Raw genomic sequence first — 17,556 nt, 5'->3', positions numbered from 1 at the left:
GATCAAGATGCTGGTTTTCCTTTGGTATCATCCATAATAGGGCTTCCCAGGTGGCTCAGTGGTGAAGAACCCGCCTGCCAATGCAGGGGACGTGGGTTTGATCCCTGGGTGGGGAAGATCCCCTGGAGGAGGAAATGGCAACCCACTGCAGTATTCTTGCCTGGAGAATCCCATGGACAGAGGAGCCTGGCCAGCTACAATCCATGGGGCTGCACAGAGTCAGACATGAGCGAGTGACTAACACACACACACACACACACACACACACACACACACACACACATTATCCATCATGTATAGTTCACAATAACAGTGACTATGGTTAACTGTGTAATTCTCACCATGCTAAGCATTTTTTTTATAATAAACCTTTAAAATTCGAGTTGTTTTAGATCTACTGAAAAGTTGTAAAGACATACAGAGCTCCCATAGCGGCACACTCAGTTTGTTCTATTCTTGTCTCCCATGAGCATAGTGCATTTGTCACAAGAAGTAAACCAATTTTGATACATTAATATTAACATTCATTCTTGATTTGAATTTTTTGTTTGTTTTTAAACAAAGCTTTCCTCTTCGTGTTCCTTTTATTTATTTATTTGAATCTTTTGGCGGCACAGCGAGGCATGTGGGATCTTAGTTCCCCAACCAGGGATTGAACCCACCCTCCTGCATTGGAAGGTGAAGTCTTAACCACTGAAACTCCAGGGACGTCCCAGAAGTTCGTTAGTTTTTATCTGATGTCCTTTTTCTGTTCCAGAGTGCCATCCAGGATGTCACATGACAGTAGATCATCCTGTCTCCTGGAGCTTCCCTTGGCTGTGACAGTTGGTCGGGCTTTCCTTGCTTTTCAAGACCTTGACAGTTTGGAGGAGGACTGGTCAGGTATGTTGTAGAATGTCCCTTGACTGGAATATGTCTACCACGCATGATGTTTACTCTCATGGCTAAGCTTCACTATGTATGAATGACTCATTTCATCATCCCAGACGAAAGCAGTCAGGCACAGAGAGGTCAAGGAACTTCACCAAAGTCACACAGCTAGCAAATGACAGAAGCAGTGATCAAACTTCAGGTTGACATGCCTTCATGCCATACACTGACTTGGCCTCCCCAGCTCCTAGCTGCTGAATTCTTGACATTGAAATCATTCCCTTTAAAGCTATCAGGGTGACTTGTTTGGTAACTGCTCTTGCATACAGTTTTACATAATTTACTGATAAATTTCATTAGGTGAGAGCTTTTCTCCAGTAGTTATTTGCTGAACTATTTGTGTCACTTCAATGGCTGCTTTGTAGGGCAGTTGGTTAATCCAGAAAGGATGTCACTAGAAAATATTCAACAACCCATTTCTCAGCATGGTTCTCAAACTGCACACTTGGTGTCTACAGTGGTCACCTGGACCACTTGTTACACACACACTACGCCCGGGTAGGATGTCCTTTTTGGGCTGGTTGGCCCAGGATGTGGTGCTAGAAACCCATGGGACAGTCTGGGCAATCCTGGGTGGTTTGTCATCCTACCACAGAATTCTGGGACTCACTCAGGCCCAGAAATTCTGCTTTTAAACAAACTATGCAAGGAATTATTCTAAGCACAGAGAAGTTGGAGACCCAGTGCATTGGATATGGAAATGAATTGCTGAAATTGCTGGGGACGAATTTCTGGAAATAACTGAGAGGACCTCAATTTTCATATCTTTTGGTTTGTCTGCTTCTGCCTGGAGTTGAGGTAGAATAATCTCATCCAGCCTCTGGCCCTGATAACACCTGGGGATTCTTTTGCCCTCCAGGTAAGAAATAGGCAGTAGAGTACTTCTCCAGTTCCACCTTTGAGTTGAGGGATGATGGAAGCTCTTAAAAGACATAAGGTCCTTAGGAGGTCATTATTTATCAGTTAGGATTAATGAATTTATATTAACTTGTGGTGGTGGTTCTCAATCTTGGCAGCTCAATAGAATCACCAGGGAGCATTTAAAAATTCTAATGCCCAGGTTCACCTCAGACCAATTTCACCAGAATCTCTGGGACTGAAACCCAGGCACCAGTAGTTTTAGAGTTTGAGACCCATGGATCCAAAGCAGTACTGTCCGGTAGAAACAATACCTGAGGCATTATATTCCAGTAGTCATATTTTTAAAAGTAAAAGAGAAGCACTTTTACTTCACTAAAAGTGAACTTTTTAACTCAACATATCTGAAATTGTATTTTAACCTCAAATCATTCTAGAAAATGTGACCCGTGTTGCATACATTTTTTTCATGCCAGGTCTTTTGAAATCTGGTGTGTATTTTACATTTAGAGCACTTTCTCAATTCAGATACTAAGTTTTCATCGGAAATACTTGATCTGTATTTAGATTCATATATCAGAGTTGTTCCCAACATATTTAGAAGTATTCCAGTAATGGAATAAAGTATTACATTTTAGATTTACATTTTGATAATTATAATAAGGCAGTTTCTCAGTCTCACTAATCACATGTCAGTTGAATAGACGAGTGGCTCATTGCCGCTTGTACTGGGTAGCGTGGATCTAGGGCAGTCCTTCTCAGACTTGAATTTCTACACACAGACCACCAGGGAATCTCGTTAAAATCTTGGTATTGATTCACGAGATCTGGGTGGAGTCTGAGACTCTGGATCTCTAACAAGCTCCCAGGTGCTGGTGCTACTGATATAGGGACCACACTTGGAGCAGGCAGGGACTAGAGGCATCGTGCAGGAGGGCTGCCGCAACTGATTTCTTCACTTGCTTAGTGATGGTATTCACCCATTTCAAAGGCTAGGAAATGTGTGTTGGTATGAATAAATCAGTATATGAAACAGACAGGTAGACAACACAACATAACACACATGAGTATGTATCTGAAGTGTGTGTGTGTGTGTGTATAAAATGTCTGATCATGTCTAGACACATGAGTAAGCTCTGCAAATAGAACTGTTGAGTACTACATGTGTTATTTATCTTCTTTACTTTCTTTCAAATTCAACTGGCTCTTCTTTGGTTCACTGGAAGGGAACAACAGCTGAATGTTTACTCTTGATTTAAGTCCCTGTGTTCCCTTGTTTGCTTTTTTAAATGAGTGCAGTAGGTTTCTGCATTGTGTTTCAGTGTTTGAAGGTATTTAAAAAGTATTTGATGACCCAGGCTCTCTGTGGTTTGTGTACAGTTCACAGTAAATTCCAGTTCCTTTTGTTGCCCTTGTACTTCTCTGTGGAAATTGTGTGCCCCAGTACTTGTGTTTATTTTTATAGATGCTTTTTTATTCTTCTCTCGACATCAGTATGGAAAGGTTATGTGTTGCTTCTGAAGTGTTGTTTCAACACTTATAGAATTACTCAATTCAGTTGGTTCCTCTGAGCCAAAGCTGATTTAACTCCTATGCCAAGTTCTAAAAGATGGATAAACAAACAAAAAAAAATTTGAAAAACAGAAACTAAAAATGATCTGAGTTTGCTTTTTGAGGATTTATAATTTGAAAAAGCCATTTGTGTATGAAAGGCAACCAAAGTCATAGTGAAATTAGAGGAACTGGCTTTTTTTGTGTGAGCAAACACCATTATTTTCAGCAGTTACTGAATGAAATCAGACAAAAGAAGATAGGGATGTAGCCATTAAAAACTTATGGGGAAAAAGCCAGAGAAAATAACCCACTAAAATTGAAGGAAATAAAATGAGGAATAATAATTGGGTATATCAAAGGAGGATGGAGAAGAAAAATTATTTTTACTTTAATCCCAACTTTAATTTTATTATCTACTATTGGCCAGGTGAAGTGGGGAAATTCTTTTTCTTTGTGGAACAGATTCTTTATTCTATACACAGTTGTAGAGCCACCCAATTATAAGGGCTGGCATTATCCATGAAAATGGCTATTAGTTCAAAGCTTAATTCACTGGGTTAGATTCTAGAGGATTCAAAAGTCCCAAGGGAGATCAAGGTGGAGCTGAATATTAAATGAATATTTTCTTTATTTTTGTTTTAACTGCATGAGTATCTCTGGGAGAAGTTAGTATGCTACATTTGTTATTTCCTGTGCATCATACTGCATTTAATTACAGCTAATAATAATAGCTAATATTCATTAACTAAATATCAGGGCCTTATTAATTGCTTTTTTGCATTTTATTTAATTCTCATAACAACTTCATGACATAGGTACTGTTGGTGTGTAATTTTTAAAGAGCTAAAAACAGGAGTCTCACACAAATAGAGAATGAATGCTTGTGAAGAATTTATTCAACTCATTAATGATGGGAACCCTAAGAGGGTTAAGATGATGCCATGGGCATTTTGAAGAATTCGATATTTATAGACATTTTGAGGGGAAAATAGCGTGTTAGTATAATATTGCTAGGGTAGATTCAAAACTGGTTAAAATCCTGCAGGGCAATAAAACCATAACCTTTGAGGTTATCTTTACCACTGGATAAAAATCGATGTATTAATATATGACTTCAGAGCGTGTGAGTTCTAATCAAATAAAAGAAAGTCAAACAGACATATGTTCCCTAGATAATTAACTCTTCAGTAGGCAGGTTAGTGCTCCAGTAAGATTTTAAAAGGTCATGCCACAGCCCATTTCACCTCACTCAAAGTTGGTGATAATTTTCTTCAGAAAATTAAAATTATCCACACTTTACTAATGGAGAAAATTGATGCTTACAGATGTTAAATAACATGATAAGGGAATCACAGTAAGGGCAGAGCAAGACTGGAACTCGGGTCCTTCTGACCCTTTCAGTTCAGTCGCTCAGTTGTGTCTGACTCTTTGTGACCCCATGAATTGCAGCATGCCAGGTCTCCCTGTTCATCACCAACTCCCTTTAACCAACCCTTATACTAGTTGCAATCCATTTTGACCTGTCTTCCATAATTCTTTGATTATTGTGTGTGTGCCCACGTGTGGGTGTGTATGTGGGGGTACACACATGTGGGGAGGGAGGGTGGAAAGAATGAGAGAGGATTTGGAAATTAGTATTCTTAACTGGATACTGTGGGGGCTTTTATTGGCAAAGCTTATTCAGATGATATTAACATTTTGACCTTTATTTCCTTTTTTTTTTTTTTTTTAAAGAAAAACCTCATTATCCCTTGCCCATTAAAACACCTGTCATTAAGGAGAAGACGTCTCTATCAGTTTCTTAGGGCTGGGGGTAGTGCTTGCACTGAACCATCACACATATTATCCTTGCTCTTGACCACCAGCACACATTTGAGAGCTGGCTGGCTAGGGGAGTTAGACTTTGAAGTCCTGAAATAGGCTTTTCCTTGGTACAAAGCAAAATGTGTTCATGCTGAATCTAAATCCACGAATCCCAGTCTGTAATCAACTCAGCTACCCAGCTTAGATCAAAGAGAGTTAATCCATGCCCTTTAGGTGTAATTTGAATGAAGATACGCTCTCTAAAATCTAGTAGATTTCAGAAAAAGAGAGGGGGAGAGGAGAAGAAGGAGAGAGAGGAAAAGAGAAAGAAAGAGATGATAGTAACTGAAGGTGAAGTTCAATTTTGTACCCGTCTAGAAGATCAGAGCAGAGAAGGCGATGGTACCCCACTCCAGTACTCTTGCCTGGAAAATCCCATGGATGGAGGAGCCTGGTAGGCTGCAGTCCATGGGGTCGCTGAGGGTCAAACATGACTGAGAGACTTCACTTTCACTTTTCACTTTCATGCATTGGAGAAGGAAATGGCAACCCACTCCAGTGTCCTTGCCTGGAGAATCCCAGGGACGGGGGAGCCTGGTGGGCTGCTGTCTATGGGGTCTCACAGAGTCGGACACGACTGAAGCAAGCAGCAGAAGACCAGAGACGGGATTTAAAGGTTAAAACACGGGGGTGGGAGAAGCATGTGGATTTAGAAACATGGCAGCCTGGATGGGCTTTGTTCCTTTCCTTGGCTCACCCAGTTCTAATCTCTTTGCTTCCCTTAAGCCAGAGAGTTGCCAAGAAGTGGGTCACTAGAGGGAGTGAGACTATGGGCTCTGTCGCGGGGGTGCCCAGGAGCTGGAGAAACCAAGGCTGGACTCATGCACAAGGCAAGGGAGGCACCTGATGATGGCGGGTGGATGGCAGATCCCAGCTAAGAAGAAGAAGAAGTGAAGTCACTCAGTCATGTCTGACTCTTTGCAACCCTATGGACTGTAGCCCACCAGGCTCCTCCCTCCATGGGATTCTCCATGCAAGAGTACTGGAGTGGGTTGTCATTTCCTTCTCCAGGGGATCTTCCTGACCCAGAGATTGAACTCGGTTCTCCCACATTCCAGGCAGACACTTTAACCTCTGAGCCACCAGGGAAGCCCAAGATTCCAGCTGGGTGTTCTTAATCTATGGTGATGCTACTTGAGTGTTATGGGTGTATGCCACTCCCTGTGAGTAATAAAAGAGACAGGTGTAAGAGCTAACAGTGGTCATGTGACCAGTTGTAGAAATGAGGGTTGTATTAAGGCATTTTTCTTCCTGTTTTCATAGGGATATATCTGTATATATCAATGAAATCCATTCTCCTTCCCACTGTTATGGAATAAGGAGTGAGTGAAACCCATATTTCAGTTTTTACATTGCCCAGTGAAGGTGTTAGTCACTCCATCATGTCTGACTCATTGAGACCCCATGGACTGCAGCCCGTCAGGCTCCTCTGTCCATGGGACTTCCCAGGCAAGAATATTGAAGTGGGTTGCCCTTTCCTCCTTCGGGGACCTGCCCGACCCAGAGATTGCACCCAGGGTCTCCTGCATTGCGGGCCAATTCTTAACCATCTGAGCCACCAGGGAAAGAGCTATTGTGATTGAACTAAAGGACAGTCATCAACCATTTGTGGATTAAAATAACAAACAGGACTTGGTGGCTCCACTTGTGGGGGACACTTGAGTGAGTTTGGGGCGGATAGGGAATCCTGCAGCAAGTAGGACAGAGGCACTATGTTGTTTATTTTATTTGAAAGTTAAAAAGGGGTAATGGGAAACGGATGGATACTGCCTTGACCAAGGAGAGGAATGCAGTGGCCTAGCCATTGTCAAGTAGGTATGACTACCTCCTCTCTGAAGATAGCTTCTACATCACTGAAGAGCAGGTGGGCACAGCATCCCTTCCAATTCTCTTCCCTGTATGGTCTGGAGTTAGAGTCTGCCAAAGAGAGTAACGTGAGCTTTGTTCAGATGAAAGAAATAGAAGTTATTATGATCAGGGGTGATTGCAGCTGCATGTCGGACAGGAAGAAGAATCACAGTGGCTTTTTAGGGAGTGTTGGAGACCAAGATGCTTTGCTGGTGTAGACAGAGATAGTGGCTGGGGGGAGGTGGGGGGGTGTTCATAAGTTCTTGGATATTGGAGCAGATTTCTGTAGAGCTTTTGGTAACCACCCATATTACTGGGATGGGCTGGTGGATTCAAGTGTCTGCTTTCCTGCATTTTGGTAGTGACTTTCTTTTCTTTTCTTTTTTTTTTTTTTCCCTTTTTGGTATTGGTCTGCTTGACCTCTAGATATTCCAAACCTGATATAAGCCCTAATACTTCTTTATTGCTGGGATGGTTAGAATGACTTTATTTTCTTGGTCGAATCTAAGCTTATGCAATTAATTTGAGAAGTGCATCTCTGATTTATTTAAGAAACATGCTATTGGAAGACGGTGAAGATGCACTCAAGAAACATAGGTAGTGCTGAGCGTGGTTTAAAAGTACAGGGCATGAAAAGCACTGTAATTTTCAATGGGACCTTAAGTTTGGCATCTTCAGTCTGTTTTGGAGAGACATCCATGTTTTATCCCAGGGGTCAGCAAACTCTGGCTTGTGAGCCTACCTTTATAAAGTTTTACTGAAACACAGCTCTGCCTTTTTTTTTTTTTTTTTTTGGACCATGACTGCTTTCCCCATCTGGAGAAGGAAATGGCAACCCACTCCAGTACTCTTGCCTGGGAAATCCCACGGATGAAGGAGCCTGGTAGGCTGCAGTCCATGGGGTCGCTAAGAGTTGGACATGACTGAGCAACTTCACTTTCACTTTTCACTTTCATACATTGGAGAAGGAAATGGCAATCCACTCCAGTGTTCTTGCCTGGAGAATCCCAGGGACGGGGGAGCCTGGTGGGCTGCTGTCTATGGGGTCACACAGAGTTGGACACGACTGAAGTGACTTAGCAGCAGCAGCTTTCCCCATCATGATAGTTACCTGCAGCAAAGGTCCCGTGGCACACAGAACCAACAACATTTGCTCTTTGGCCCTTTATAGAAATTTTGCTGACCCCTATATTCTTGAAATTCCTACTGTCTTCAAAAGTGGAAGCTTCCTTTCTCTGTCATCAACTTGGTTCCCTTGCTGGGATTAGACTAAATAAAAATATTCAATTTTATTTGACAGAGAGATGGAGAATGCCTATAAGACTCTTTCATCTGGCTCCAAGTACCCACTTACTAACACTTTGAACATGGCATTACAATGGGTTATTTTTTAAAATTAATTTTGATTTTAATTTTTTAAAAAATATTGGCATATAGTTGACAAATAATGTCGTGATAGTTTCAGGTGACCAGTAAAGTGATTGAGTTATATATATACATGTATCTATTCTTTTTCAAGTTCTTTTTTCATTTAGATTGCTATATAATGCTGAGTAGATTTCCCTGTGCTATACAGTAGGTCCTTGTTGATTATCCATTGTAAATACAGCAGCATATACATGTCCATCCCAAACTCCACCCTCTTCCCCCCATAAGTATCCTTCCTCACTTGCCCCCATTCCATTTTGTAAGTAAGTTTATCTGTATAATTTCTTTTTAGATTCACCATATAAGGGATATTGTACAATATTTCTGTCTGACTTCACTTAGTATGATAATCTCTAGGTCCATCTGTGTTGCTACAAATGGCATTATTTCATTCTTTTTTTTATGACTGAGTAATATTCCATTGGAAGAAAAGTTATGACCAACCTAGATAGTATATTCAAAAGCAGAGACATTACTTTGCCAACTAAGGTCCGTTTAGTCAAGACTATGGTTTTTCCTGTGGTCATGTATGGATGTGGGAGTTGGACTGTGAAGAAAGTTGAGTGCCGAAGAATTGATGCTTTTGAACTGTGGTGCTGGAGAAGACTCTTGAGAGTCCTTTGGACTGCAAGGAGATCCAACCAGTCCATTCTGAAGGAGATCAACCCTGGGATTTCTTTGGAAGGACTGATGCTAAAGCTGAAGCTCCAGTACTTTGGCCACCTCATGCGAAGAGTTGACACATTGGAAAAGAGTCTGATGCTGGGAGGGATTGGGGGCAGGAGGAGAAGGGGACGACCGAGGATGAGATGGCTGGATGGCATCACGGACTTGATGGACGTGAGTCTGAGTGAACTCCGGGAGATGGTGATGGACAGGGAGGCCTGGCGTGCTGCGATTCATGGGGTCGCAAAGAGTCGGACACAACTGAGCGACTGAACTGCACTGAACTAACTAATACTCCATTGTATATACATACCTCATGTTCTGTGGTTTCTCTGACAGCTCAGTTGGTAAAGAATCTGCCTGCAATGCAGGAGACGCTGGTTTGATTCCTGGGTCGGGAAGATCTGCTGAAGAAGAGATACGCTACCCACTCCAGTATTCTTGGGCTTCCCTCATTACTCTCCTGGTAAAGAATCTGTCTGCAATGCAAGAGACCTGGGTTTCATCCCTGGGTTGGGAAGATCCATAGGAGAAGGGAATGGCTACTGACTCCAGTATTCTGGCCTGGAGAATTCCATGGCCTGTATAGTCCATGGGGTCGCAAAGAGACACGACTGAGTGACTTTCACTTTCATTTCATCTTCTGTATCCATTCCTTTGTTGATGGACTGCTTCAATGTGTTGGCCACTGTAAACGGTGCTGCAATGAGCATTGAGGTTCATGTGTCCTTTTGAACCATCAATGTGTCATTTTTAGTAAGCTGAATTCCTTAATTATTTTGGCTCCCTTTGCAGTGTGTCTCTTCCTGTGTTGCTTAAGGCAGACAGATAGGCTCTTTCTTGCTGCCTTACTGACTCCCAGAAATCTCATCAGCACAAGGACTTTTCTGAAGGATGCTTCCAGTCTCTAATTGGAATTGTGACTGCCACAAATGAAGGAGGATTGTTCCCTTCTCTCATAATCTTCAAATAATAACAAGAAGGGTTGAGATGTAGAAGTGGAGTATTTCACATCTTAAAATTCAACATGTTAGGAGCGATTGAAAAAGTTTAATGCAGAAGGAAATGGCAACCCACTCCAGTATTCTTGCCTGGATTCTCCCATGGACAGAGGAGCCTGGCAGGGCATGGGGTCACAAGGAGTCAGACATGACTGAAATGACTAAGCATGCACATGATACATTATTGGAAATAGAGAGGAAAAGTGATTAAAATGCTTTAAAAGCAAAACCCTCAGTGAGTCTGTTGAAATTATTCATTTTTTACTGACTGGTCTTGCTGATCCCATCTTTTTATTAAATAACAAAATAGAGTTTCTTTTCTCTTCTTAAAGTGTTGCTATTAAAAAGAAACTTCTAGGGGCTTCCCTGGTGGTCCAGTGGTTAAGCATCCACCTGCCAGTGCAGGGGACATGGGTTCGATCCCTGGTCTGGGAAGATTCCACATGCTGCTGGGCAACTAAGCCTGTGTACCACAGCTACTGAGTCTGAGCACCTAGAGCCTGTACTCTGCAACAAGAGAAGCCACCACAATGAGGAGTGCACACAGCAGCAAAAAACCTATGTGCCACATGAAAGACCTAGCACAGCCAAAAATAAATATATTTTTTAAAAATAAACTCTGGAGAGGTATGGTTCAGTACACGTTACAGCCATGTTTTAACATTCAGAAAAGATTCTTTAACTTTTGTGATACTGCCTCTGCTGTAATCCATTGAGCCTGTAAATATGTAAGATAATTAATCTATTGATAAATATAATCCACGTGCACATGTCTTTCATGAAGTCCAGGCCATGCTCATTTAGTTCATTTAAATGTGTGTGTGTGTGTACATACGTACTTAGTTCCTACTATAGTGCAGGCTTTGCTTTAGTTCTGGGCTTGTGAGGACAGGAATCAAATAATGAGAGGAAGGAAAGTTCTGGAAACTTCTCTTGCACTCATCCTTTTATATTTTAGAGAAATAGCTTGGGGTTATACAAACCCTGTGTTTGAGGCCATGGAACTATCAGCTCTCACATGGCTTAGTCGGGCAGCTCCCTCCGCACTTACCCCTGGCATGTGTCCTCTTCTCTGCCTTAGCTCTGCTCAGGGTAACTGCAAAAGCACAGAGGAAGATCACTTTGAATGGATGTTTTTGTGAAGAGTCAACTCTAAAGTTTGTATTGGACCCAAGTTAAGATGGAGCAGCAGGAAGCCTCTTGCACTTGGCCTTCCAACTCCATAGTCTGATATTTATTCTTCTTGACAGGAAGATAGACTGCCAACTTTGTTTTTAATTATTTGAATAAAATTACATACATCAGTCTCCCTTTTCTCATGCCTTCCTCTGAAATCCCATCTTCTGTGTAGCTGATGCTGATGAAATTGCCGGTTTTGGCATTAGTGCTTCTGTCAGCCAAGGGAGATGAACTGAGTTAATATCCACACCCTGACATGAAGCCAGGAACGTTTACCCCTGCTTATCCCTCGCTCCCCACCTCCTTACCTGCCACCCTATGGATGTACTGCATGTTGAGATCGCATCTAACCTGGCACCTGAATAAACACTTTCCAATATGTTCTAATTCCCTACCTCCCCTTCCCCCATTCATTCTTTTCTTTCTTTCTTTTGTTTTGTTGTTTTTTTTTTTAAACAAAATAGTTGAATCTTCTTTTTGTATTTTAGTGTAAACATGGAACAAATGTGTAACTCATCATAACGGACATCTGTTACATGAATAGTGGCGAGCTCGTATCTTCAAGATTAATCACTGTTTCTATTCATTTGGAGTTAGCAATCTGTGACTTCAAGTAACTCCCTGATGAAACAGAACACACATTCTTTTCACAGATGTATAGAAAGAGGAATAAATCTGCAATTTGGCAAGTGCTCCAGGTGCAGGACACAGTGCATGCTTATAATAAGAAAATATAATAACTGTCTTAGACTAATACAGGGTAAGTCAGACAAAGAGGAATTTATATAGTCGAAACTTCTTGAAAGCGGCCTCACCTGCATAAGTGTTTTCTAAACTGTAGCCCTGGGGGCCTGGAGTTTCCTGACCAAGTTTTCTCCTGTTATTTGTCCTCCTTGGAGACTTGAAATTCCTCATCACTTAGAAGCAAGATAGAAATTTGGAGGCTCTGAGGCATAACGGAATTATCGTCTATAGGAGCCAGGGTCTTACTGGCTACCCTTCTTTGTCAAGGGATGTTTTCAGAAAGAGTGCGTTTCTGTGTGCTAGGACTGTGTATCCAAGACATCTATCATACACGGCCCATTGAGTAATTGAGTCTGCATACGCTAATGATTCACAGTTGTATCCCCCTGCACATTGAGACAGACTCTTGCCCTGTAACCAGAATAAGGAGTTGATGGTGTCAAGTATTTGCTGAGTTCATTTATGCTATGAAATCATGCCAGCATTCATAACGAGGTCATTTGTTCATTCAGTAATCATTTGTTGAGAACCTACTATCCTGATCTTCGCACTGTTCTCATTTGGGGGATAAAGACATAACCTTTTTTCTTAAAAAAAGAATCATGTAATGCAGGAGACAGATATGTCTATACATGAGGCTGAATCTGGCAGATCCTTGAATGGGCATCTGTGCCATGGAATGGCACTCTCTCTTCATTGGCCTGTACACAGTGAGAGTAAATTCAGCAGAAAACCAGAGGGTTGTTTGTCTGGGCCCTTGGTGAGAGTATTGGACATAGAGTAGGGACAGAATGGGAATGTTTCTGTCTTCCATAGGTTCCATTCTGCTTCTTTTCTGCTTCCAGAAGGAAACTTGGTGAGTAGAAGATAGAAGCCAGAAAATTATACAGCAGGGTCAAGGTTTGAGAGCAAGAGATGAGGGACAGCTTAGGCCACTTAACAGTTGTCATGATTGGATGGTGAGAGAAACATCAAATAATTCACCTCTGATTTCCTGCAGTTGACTATGTTGCGGACAAACAGGATCATCTGAAAATGGTATATCGAAAGTTGTCAAAAGTTGGTAGTTTCCTTAGGTTCAGTCTATTAGCTCTAACATTCATGTACATGATACAAAAATCCCCCAAAACAAGAGAATGTTCATTGCAGCACTGTTTATAATAGCCAGGACATAGAAGCAACCTAGATGTCCATCAGGAGATGAATGGATAAGAAAGCTGTGGTACATATACACAATGGAGTATTACTCAGCCATTAAAAAGAACACATTTGAATCAGTTCTAATGAGGGGGATGAAACTGGAGCCAGTTATACAGAGTGAAGTAAGCCAGAAAGAAAAACACCAATACAGTATACTAACACATGTATATGGAGTTTAGAAAGATGGTAATGATAACCCTGTATGTGAAACAGCAAAAGAGACACAGATGTATAGAACAGTCTTTTGGACTCTGTGGGAGAAGGAGAGGGTGGGATGATTTGGGAGAATGGCATTGAAACGTGTATAATATCATATAAGAAACGAATCGCCAGTCTAGGTTCAATGCAGGATACAGGATGCTTGGGGCTGGTGCACTGGGATGACCCAGAGAGATGGTATGGAGAAGGAAGTGGGAGAGGGGGTCCAGGATTGGGAACACGAGTACACCCGTGGCGGATTCATGTTGATGTATGGCAAAACCAATACAGTATTGTAAAGTTAAAAAAAAAAAAAAAAAGAGAGAGAATGAAAAACACGTGTCAGTTCTGGCCTTTGCCCATCCATTTCCCTCAGGGAAGACCACCACTGGAATTCTTTGAAAAGGTAATCTTACATATTCAAGCGTTTCTGTAATGTCCCATGTTGTTAAAATGGGGCCCTTCCAGGGACACTTGTGGCCAAGGGACAAAGACGAGGGACACTGCGTTCCAAGAGCCCGCCAGGCCCATCATTCTGAGTAAGTCAAAGAAACCCGGAACAGAGGAGTCACTGACGTGGAAGATGAGTCAGGAGGATAGAGGAGAAAGATACATTTGTGAGGGAGTGTTTTTTTGGAGGAAGTAGCACTGAGAGTCCTGCCATTACTAACCCCAAGAATGAAGGCATGGGACTTCTCCCCCTAACCCCTGTCACAGCGAGGAGCACATGTCTGGGCCTCTTGCTGAGACCCGTGAGGTCTGTTCCTTGCATCCTAGGACCCCACAGGGCTGGAGCTGGTGCCTAACTCAACTGCAAAAGCCCACATGGCTTATGGCGGATGGAGGGGTCTCCGTCTGGAGCAACTGTTGATTCCTGTAGTCCGTGGAGCTCAGCCCCCGGGGGTACAGAGCCAGGCTCCAACAGTGGAACGTGTGCATCTTCTCTTGTCCAATTGGCTACTGGATGGGGTCCAAAATGTCAGTAGGCAGATGAGGTTAGAAGAAAGGAGAGGGGAGGAGAAGGGAGGGAGGGAGGGAAGGAGGGACACGGCCTGCCCTTCGATCACCTTGCATGTCTCTAAAATACGCCAGCCGGAGGTCATAGTACATAAGTACAACTTCTTAGTTGAGATACATAATGGAGTGAAATTCTCAGATCTGGCAGAATCATAAAATGGATGGGAGGAGGTGAGAGTCATCAGTTCCTTGGCATTTGCTCTGGGGAGGACATGGGTCCCCTGTCTGGATCCTCCCCTCCCTCATATCAAGGCTGCTTTTTGCCTGCTAGGTCATGAGCTTGGGGACAGCTTTTCTTTCTTGGAGACTTCTGAATCTAGATGAAAGACAGGCCCAGAATTTTAACCCTTGGCCTTAATTGAAGAAATTAGTCCTGGGATATTTGAGCCTTGGGAGAAAAAGACATGCTAGTGTTGAAGTTTCTGTGGTTTATTTTGTTGCTGGAGATGGATGGTTGATTCCACTTTGAGGATGATTGCTCTTCAGTTGTGGCAAGAAAAATACCCACAGTAAACTTTTTGGTTATGCCAAAGGGAAGCTGTAACTGTGAGCCATGTGCGTAATAATTCTTCATAGCAGGCTGGAGTTGAACCCTCACAGGAAGGGAACCTGAGGCTGGTAATCAAGGATAAACTAGCGTTTCCTCTCTCTAAGTCCCAGGAGAGTTGGGGTATGGGGGAGACAACAGTCAAAACCCCTCCCAGGATGAGTGAATAATGGGAGGTGGGCTCTACTCTATAACATGGTGGATACCAGGAGCTGCGCTAGTTCCCATCTAACTTCCTATTAGCCTCATGTAGTCAGTAAAATTTGATTAACTTCTAGAGCCTGGTCTTAGCTGTGCTTTGTGAAATTAAAGGAGGGATAGGGTCCCTGCTGGGCTTCCCTGGTGGCTCAGCTGGTCAAGAATCCACTTGCACTGCAGGAGACCTGGGTTCAATCCCTGAGTTGAGGAGATCCCTTGGAGAAGGGAAAGGCTGCCCACTCCAGTATTCTGGCCTGGAAAATTCCACGGACTGTTTAGTCCATGGGATCACAAAGAGTCGGACATGATTGAGCGACTTTACTTTGTTAAAGTGAAAGTTGGGGGCAAAACTGTGAGAAGAGTAACTGTAACCTTCTGGTAAAGACTAGGAGATTATCGGGCACTGAATTCCAGGACTGGCTGTAGGCCCCCAAGGGCACCAGGGTGAATTGAGGGATAGTTAACACACCATTAGGTATCTTGATTCATGGACCTAACATTTGAAGTTCCTATGCAGTATTGTCCTTTAGAATATCAGGTTTTACTTTCACCACCAGACACATACACAACTGGGCCTGCTTTCTGCTTTGGCTCAGCCTCTTCATTCCTTCTGGAACCATTTCTACACTCTTCTCCAGTAGCATATTGGACACCTGCTAACCCAGGGGGGTTTATCTTTCACTGTCTTTTCCTATTTTTTTTTTCCATCTTTTTGTCTTTTCCTACTGTTCATGGGGTTCTCAAAGCAAGAATGCTGAAGTGGTTTGCCATTCCCTTCTCCTAAGATACCTGAGCTCAAGAACATTCTGTCATGAGCGAGCATTTGACCACTATTACAGGAAGGTGGCGCTAGTGGTAAAGAACCTGCCTACCCATGCAGGAGACATAAGAGATGCAGGTTCAATCCCTGGGTCGGGAAGATCCCCTAGAAGAAGGCATGGCAACCTACTCTAATATTCTTGCCTGAAGAATTCCATGGATAGAGGAGCCTGGTGGGCTACAGTCCATGGGGTTGCAGGAGTCGGACATGACTGAGCGACTTAGCACAAGCATCAGTTCAGTTCAGTTCACTCAGTCGTGTCCGACTCTTTGTGACTCCATGAGCTACAGCATGCCAGGCCTCCCTGTCCATCACCAACTCCTGGAGCCTACCCAAACTCATGTCCAAGAACAAGCATACACAGGGACATTAAAGGGAAATGTCACCATGAGGTACATCTGGACATCAGTATTGGAAGGACTTGAGTGGCTTCTCTAATACTCCATCTCACCCAGCCACTGCTTGGGTGTCTGTAGTCATTCTTTGGTAGCTTTGCATGGAGCTGCTTAGTAGAAAATCCTTTCCCAATGAAGAGTGCGTTCAGGCTTCCTTACTTGCCTCTTTCTAGCTGTCTCTTATGCTCCTCACTTCTGCACTTGTCTCTTCAGTTAAGCATTCTTTGGTCAAGGAGCGTGCTATATGGTAGGAGCATCACTCTGAAGTCATGAAAACTGTCAGCATCAACTTCACTTCTTACTGGCTGAATGTTCTTGGACAAAGTATCTCATTTCCCCCAGCCTGTGTTTCTACAGTTAATACTTAGAAAGTGTGGATACTGAACTGTAGTCACTGTTTGATCAGATGTTCATAGATTTGACTAGTAGGAGCCTCTTTAAGGTGGTTCCACTGTCCTTTTGAAATGATTCTATTTGTCTTTGAAATCTTCCTTGATTTCTGGCATTACAAAAATCCTGGATTCATCTTGTATCTTCCCTGCCACTGAACCAGATCTTGAATTGGCCATTTCTCCAAGAAACTCTGATCCATTTCAGAAGCAGGGATAAAATTGAAGGTCAGAACCTAAAGATTTGGACATTTATTTCTGCTGGTCATTTTACTCATCAGAACCAAACAGTACATATTTTTAAAATGTATGACTTCATATTAATAATACATATTTCCAACTCAAATTAACAATACTAGTTTGCTACTTTAATTTTATAATCATAACTGTATTCTCTTAAATGGGAAATCTTTTTGTTTTACTAATAGCATGCTACAAGAAAAATTCAAAATAACAACACAAATATTACCACAAAAATAAATAAACAATACAAAGAAGTACAAATATTACTACAAAAACAAACAAACAAACAAACAGAATGAACAGTAGTACCCAGCACAGGAAGCTACTAATTGAAAAATACCAAAATCATAGGGTTGTGATGAGGATTTAATGATCTATGTCAGTTTCTGAGAATAACACTTTGGACAACAGTCAGTACCCAATAAATATTAGTCTTCTACCCTTGCTCTGCTAATTCCCCATCTCCTTCAAACTTTTT

At 42.3% G+C, this 17,556-nt stretch overlaps 1 long non-coding RNA gene across 1 annotated transcript in view; it reads left to right on the top strand.

The window, feature by feature from the left end:
* LOC132658765 (uncharacterized) overlaps positions 1-17,320 on the top strand; it is a 52,956-nt gene extending 35,636 nt beyond the window's left edge. The window contains exon 3 of the long non-coding RNA XR_009598770.1: positions 758-17,320. This is a non-coding gene — a long non-coding RNA (uncharacterized LOC132658765). The remainder of the gene's footprint in view (positions 1-757) is intronic.
* The last annotated feature ends 236 nt before the right edge of the window (positions 17,321-17,556 follow it).

The sequence above is a fragment of the Ovis aries genome, chromosome X, assembly GCF_016772045.2.
Source record: "Ovis aries strain OAR_USU_Benz2616 breed Rambouillet chromosome X, ARS-UI_Ramb_v3.0, whole genome shotgun sequence".
Taxonomy (NCBI): Eukaryota; Metazoa; Chordata; class Mammalia; order Artiodactyla; family Bovidae; genus Ovis; species Ovis aries.
This window is presented reverse-complemented; position numbering and strand designations above follow the sequence as displayed.